This window comes from Lynx rufus, unplaced genomic scaffold, assembly GCF_022079265.1.
Source record: "Lynx rufus isolate CCGP_SWC_20201006 ecotype Redwood Valley unplaced genomic scaffold, mLynRuf1.p SCAF_3, whole genome shotgun sequence".
NCBI lineage: Eukaryota > Metazoa > Chordata > Mammalia > Carnivora > Felidae > Lynx > Lynx rufus.
The window spans coordinates 169,798,368-169,804,195 of record NW_025814845.1 but is presented as its reverse complement, the minus strand read 5'-3'; the positions used below and the strand labels follow the sequence as shown (position 1 = coordinate 169,804,195).

Here is a 5,828-nt window from a genome sequence, read left to right as displayed (position 1 = left end):
CCGTGCATCACTTCCTCTAGAGTAAAATCCAGGGGGATCATCCAGTTGTCTAAGGCCTAGTCCCACCCCCAAGCCGCCGTTATCGGGGCCAGGGGAAGACAACTGTCCACATTTGAATTTGAGGCTTCCGTGGTGAGATGGCATTTTACCAACTACCAAGAGTCACACGATGAATGGCGGATTCCAGAACCACAGGAAGGGTGTTCTGATGATGAGAAGCCAGAAAAGAAAAGAAAAGAAAAGAAAAGAAAAGAAAAGAAAAGAAAAGAAAGAAAAGGAAAGAAAATAAAAGAAAAGGAAAGAAAAAAGAAAAGGAAAGAAAAGGAAAGAAAAAAGAAAAGGAAAGGAAAGGAAAGAAAAAAGAAAAGGAAAGGAAAGAAAGAAAGAAAAGGAAAGGAAAGAAAAGGAAAAAAGGAAAGAAAAAAGAAAAAAAGAAAAAAGAAAGAAAAGGAAAGAAAAGAAAAGAAAGAAAAGGAAAGGAAAGAAAGAAAAGGAAAGGAAAGAAAAGAAAAAAAAGAAAAAGAAGAAGAAAAAGGAAAGCAAGCAGGCAAGCCCGGCAAATGTCTGCTCTGTGGCTGATGGTGACGTGGAGGCTGGAGGAACTGGGTGGCTCAGAATATTAACCTTGTAAATTACTTCCAAAATGGACTTGTGTTTCGGAATATGACAGAAAGAGCGCCAGAGAGCCACGAAGTTGGAAGTAGGCTGAGGGTCCCTCACTGAGGTGAGGGGTATCGCTGCCGGGTTTGGTGGCCCAGGGGACAGCAGCCACGCGGCTGGGGCCCAGGACTCCACAGTGGTTGCCAAACCTGCCAGGGCCCACCGGTGGTGGACGACCGTGGGTGTTTCAGCCTCACCGCTCGCCTCCTGCTGAGTTGTTTTCTCTCTCATCAACCAGGTGCGGGAAGCTTGAACTAAGTTACTCAGTTAATTTCTTCTGTTTGACGTCTGTGTGCTGCTGATTCTTTCTCAGATTCTGATGTTTGTTCTGACCTTCATTCGCTCACCTGGGCATCACTTTTAGTGGATCCTGTTGAGAGAGAGAGAGAGAGAGAGAGAGAGAACGAGCAGGGGAGGGGCAGAGAGAGAGGGAGACACAGAATCCGAAGCAGGCTCCAGGCTCTGAGCTGTCAGCGCAGAGCCCGACGCAGGGCTCGAACCCGCGACCCATGAGATCATGACCTGAGCTGAAGTCAGACGCTTCACCGACTGAGCCACCCAGGCACCCCCCGAGCCTCCTTGATTCAGTGAAAATGAGTGCTCAAAAGGAAGGGGTTATGGGGCACCTGGGTGGCTCAGTCGGTGAAGCGTCCAACTCTGGGTTTCGGCTCAGGTCATGATCTCATGGTTTGTGGGTTCGAGCCCCAGGTCAGGCTCTGTGCCAACAGTGTGGAGCTTCTTGGGATGCTCTGTCTCCCTCTCTCTCTCTCTGTCCTCCCCCACTCCTCTCTCTCAATATAAATAAATACATTTAAAAAAAAAAGGAGGGGTTATGGAGCGCATGTTTGAGACCCTCCAATTCATATATTGAAACCTGAAACCCCACCATGACCATATTTGGAGATGGGGCCTGTGAGGCTTAATGTTAAACATCAAATGAGGTCATGAGGATAAGGCCCTAACCTGATGGGGCTAGTGCCCTTGCAGGAAGAGAAAAAAGACACCAGGGTTCACTCTGTCCCCGTGCATTTAGAGGAAAGGCCGTGTGAGAGCAAAGTGGTCTGCAAGCCAGGAAGAGAGCTCTCCCCAGAAACTGAAGCCTGTGGGAATCCCGATACTGGACTTCCCAGCCTTTAGAACTGTGAGAAAAGCAATTTCCGGTATTTAAGTCACAAAGCCAGTGGTATTCTGTTATGATCACCCAAACACACTAATACAGAAGAACATAAGCCATCACCACCAAATATTTACTTTTAGGAAGTGCTTATCCTCTGCTGGCCTGATGGTTTCCTTGCAGTCACTTGAGTTGGTGAGAAATTATTCTACTGTAATCTTTGATTACATTCCAGGACTCATTTAACAATAATAAAACACTTTTCCAAGTTTGCGAGCCTTTCTTCACAGTGAATCTTCTGGAGTGTACCCGGATGTGAGACCATCATTGGGAAACTCATCTTGGAGAAACATCTCATTCAAATGAATTGGTGAGTGAGTGATAAAAACAAAATGCTGGGGAAGATTGTTGAAATTTTTTCCAACCTTAAAGGCACGGCTAAAGTACGTGGTCTATAAAACACTGTGACCAGCTCTTTAGCAAAATAGCAGAATCTGAACATTCCACTGACTTTTTTCCTTTCAGGGCAGGAACATTGGAAAGCAAGGCTTAGATTATATCCAAGATGCAAAATACCTTGGGACATTTATCTTGGAATTGTTTTCGTAAAGAAGCCCATTCTTAGGAGCATTCTCAATAGATAAATAATGTTTGTCTTTTAAGATAGCTGTCAAAAATGGGAACTGAGGGGCGCCTGGGTGGCGCAGTCGGTTGGGCGTCCGACTTCAGCCAGGTCACGATCTCGCGGTCCGTGAGTTCGAGCCCCGCGTGGGGCTCTGGGCTGATGGCTCAGAGCCTGGAGCCTGCTTCCGATTCTGTGTCTCCCTCTCTCTCTGCGCCTCCCCCGTTCATGCTCTGTCTCTCTCTGTCCCAAAAATAAATAATAAAACGTTGAAAAAAAAAATTAAAAAAAAAATGGGAACTGAAATCTGGTAACACGCTGAGCTATGCCAATGCCCTTCGGTCACAAAACAAAAACAAAAACAAAAAACAAACCAAAGGTTGAGAAGAAAGTTATCAAACTGGCTTTTTGTGAAAGTCACGTGTCTTAAAGTGGCTCCAAACGATTCAGAATGGCCGTCCAAACACTTGCCAATGGCCTTGTCACCAAAATAGTCACATTCTCTCCCACTGCGATGGTTTTAAAGGACAGCATGCATTTGCATTGTCATTTTGCTATCGCTCCTTTTGAGCTCTCTAACCATTCTAGGATTTTCTTCCTTTTATATACTCCTTTCCCTGAGTGAGTAACAGCAGTCAAGGAGGCTTTTAAAATGCACGGTCAGGATGGCTGTTAACACTGGTTTGCAAAAAAAGGTGCCATGAGTTATGTAAGGTCTTTCCGCTGAGCAAAATGTGTGACCTTTTCTTTATACCATGACCTCTCGGTGTGTAGGAACTAACTGCAAATTTCTGAACCACTTTATTTAAACACATTACTGTGCTCAGAAGAGCTGGATGGATTTGGGCCCCGAGACATCTCGTTTCTCCTCAAGTCCAGAGAATCGTGGAGCCGTGAGATCTGAAATGTTAAGAATGAATTAACTTTTTTTCCTCGCGGAACTGAAATAAGAACAGTTTTGAGAGGCACCATTTGGTGAAACAAAACAAAAGGAAGTGGGCTTGGGGCTCCAGGACTCGGGCGTTTTCTTTTTCCAACTCTGGCAAATATTTACCATCTGCTTTTCATTTTTTTTTTAATTTTTTTATTTTTTAGTCACAGACATGAGCTCTTTGGAAAGCACCAATGTGGCTTTATTATGGGTTTTTACGTGCTGGAAATCTTTGCATCAGAGTGGTCTTTGAAACAAAGGGTGGCTACAGAAAGCTTTGCACGTTTATAAAACAAAGGCTTGGGCCAGAAATAGCACGATGTCTGATATTACAATCACTGAAATGACATGTTTTCCCTGAATATATTCAGTGGTGCAAAAATTGCAAATTTAGTTTCCTAGCCTGAAATCATTTTGCGTTATCATCATTAATAAGGGCATAAGAAGGGTGAGTTCAGACACGGGTTTAGATCCAAATTGGCTCCCACTTTAGGTTAAAAATCATAATGCCCAAACTGAAAACGGAGGCAGGGAGACCTACATCTAGATATCAAGAAGCGTGTTGGCCACCATCCATTGTGATTCTTCCCTTCCAACAGGAATGGTATGACTCTTCAAATCCATCACCGTGAGTTGAGCCTCGACGTATATGATGACTCCGTTGGGTATTCGTGCAGCATGAAGTGTTTGTGCTGAGTGTTCACTTGTGGTCTCTTGGTCCCAAGTCCACCCTGCAGTGCTTGGCTGTCTGACGTTAGGGCTGAGACCCTGTGAGTTAGATGCCCTCCCCTCTGGTCCGTTCTGGCATCCCGACGCAAGGTGACCTGTCACCAAGTAGAGCGCCAGTGGGAGATGGGGCGGGGGGCGGATTTCCCTCCTGTTTCGAGTCCCTGTTTGCCTCCATATCCAGCAGCGCAAGCCGGCCCCTCAGCTTCTTTTGGTACTTCTAGAACCCGTTGTGTCACGCCCACCCTTCAGAGGTCTGAAGCGGCCTATAGTAGCCTGCTCGGAAATCTGAGCTCCAGCCAAGCTAACAAGAAACATGGCCAACCATTCTCTGAGTTCCTCGGTTTTGGTATCATTCTTCACTTTTGTGCTAGAGGTGGTTGCTGCCTCTTGTCATTATGAATGCCCCAGTCTTTTAATACCTGTGCAACCAAGCCCCTGTATTAAATCCCCTCAATTTGAAAAGCCTAGTGTGGTTTCTGGTTTTCTGACTGGACTCTGACTAATATAGTACAATTATAACCAAGCATAGGTTTCCTTAATGTTAGCATAATTATGGGGCGCCTGGGTGGCTCAGTCGGTTAAGTGTCTGACTCTTGGTTTTGGTTCAGGTCATGATCTCACAGTTCCCGAGTTTGTGAGTTTGAGCTCCACGTTGCTTGGGATTCTCTTTCTTTCTCGCTCTCTCTCCCTCTGTCTGAAAAGAAATAAACTTTAAAAAATAAGTCGCACAATTATGATTTCAGTAAACATTTATGAACAATAAAGGAGAGAAATTTCTCCTGCGCTAATTGATAAATTAGGAGATTAAGATGTAAGGACAGCGATGTCCACAGACTTTCTACCAGTAACTGGAAATTAGGCTTGTAGAATACTCTGGCCCTGTGGGCAGTGAAGCCTAGGTTTTAATTTTTTTTTTCTTTTTTTTTTCTTTTTAATTTTTTTTTTAATGTTTATTTATTTTGGGGACAGAGAGAGACAGAGCATGAACGGGGGAGGGGCAGAGAGAGAGGGAGACACAGAATCGGAAGCAGGCTCCAGGCTCTGAGCCATCAGCCCAGAGCCTGACGCGGGGCTCGAACTCACGGACCGCGAGATCGTGACCTGAGCTGAAGTCGGACGCTTAACCGACTGCGCCACCCAGGCGCCCCAAGGTTTTAATTTTTTTAATGCTTATTTATTTTTGAGAGAGAGAGAGAATGTACTTGCACAAGCAGGGAAGGGGCAGAGAGTGAGGGGGGCAGAGGATCCAAAGCAGACTCTGTGCTGACAGCTTGATCTCAGCTCAGACCTTGATCTCAGGGTCGTGAGTTCAAGCCCGATGTTGGACTCTGCACTGGGCGTGAAGCCTACTTAAAAAAAAAAAAAAAAAAAAAAAAAGGTTTCCTATGTCCCAGCCACTGTGCCAGCACTTTGGATACAATCATAGATTCAGGGCCATGAAGAGGCTCATAGTCTAGTGGGGGGGGGGGGGGGAGAGGGGAGACAGAAATGCACACAAATGACTGCAATATAATGTGGTCATACATTTCATACAGTGTAGAAAGCTACAGCTGGGCTGAAGACAGCTATGGAGGTAGCTTCTTGGATGAGGAGGAGAGCATGTGCGGAACACGCAGGAGGAAAGGAGAGGTGACGTTCCAGGTCAAGGAATGACCATCTTTGCAGGAGCGCTAGGGGCGTATACGCAGGCATGTGTGCGATCTAGTGTCTCTGCAGGATAATACCAGAGGGGCAGGTAAGAGCCAGAAAGTGAACGCCTCTGTCCTGGGGCC

At 45.7% G+C, this 5,828-nt stretch overlaps 1 long non-coding RNA gene across 1 annotated transcript; it reads left to right on the top strand.

The window, feature by feature from the left end:
* Window positions 1-473: 473 nt before the first annotated feature.
* On the top strand, window positions 474-4,618 carry LOC124520364 (uncharacterized). The gene is made up of 3 exons (XR_006964310.1): window positions 474-898; window positions 2,010-2,144; window positions 3,927-4,618. It is a non-coding gene; the product is annotated as an uncharacterized LOC124520364 (long non-coding RNA).
* Window positions 4,619-5,828: the final 1,210 nt, after the last annotated feature.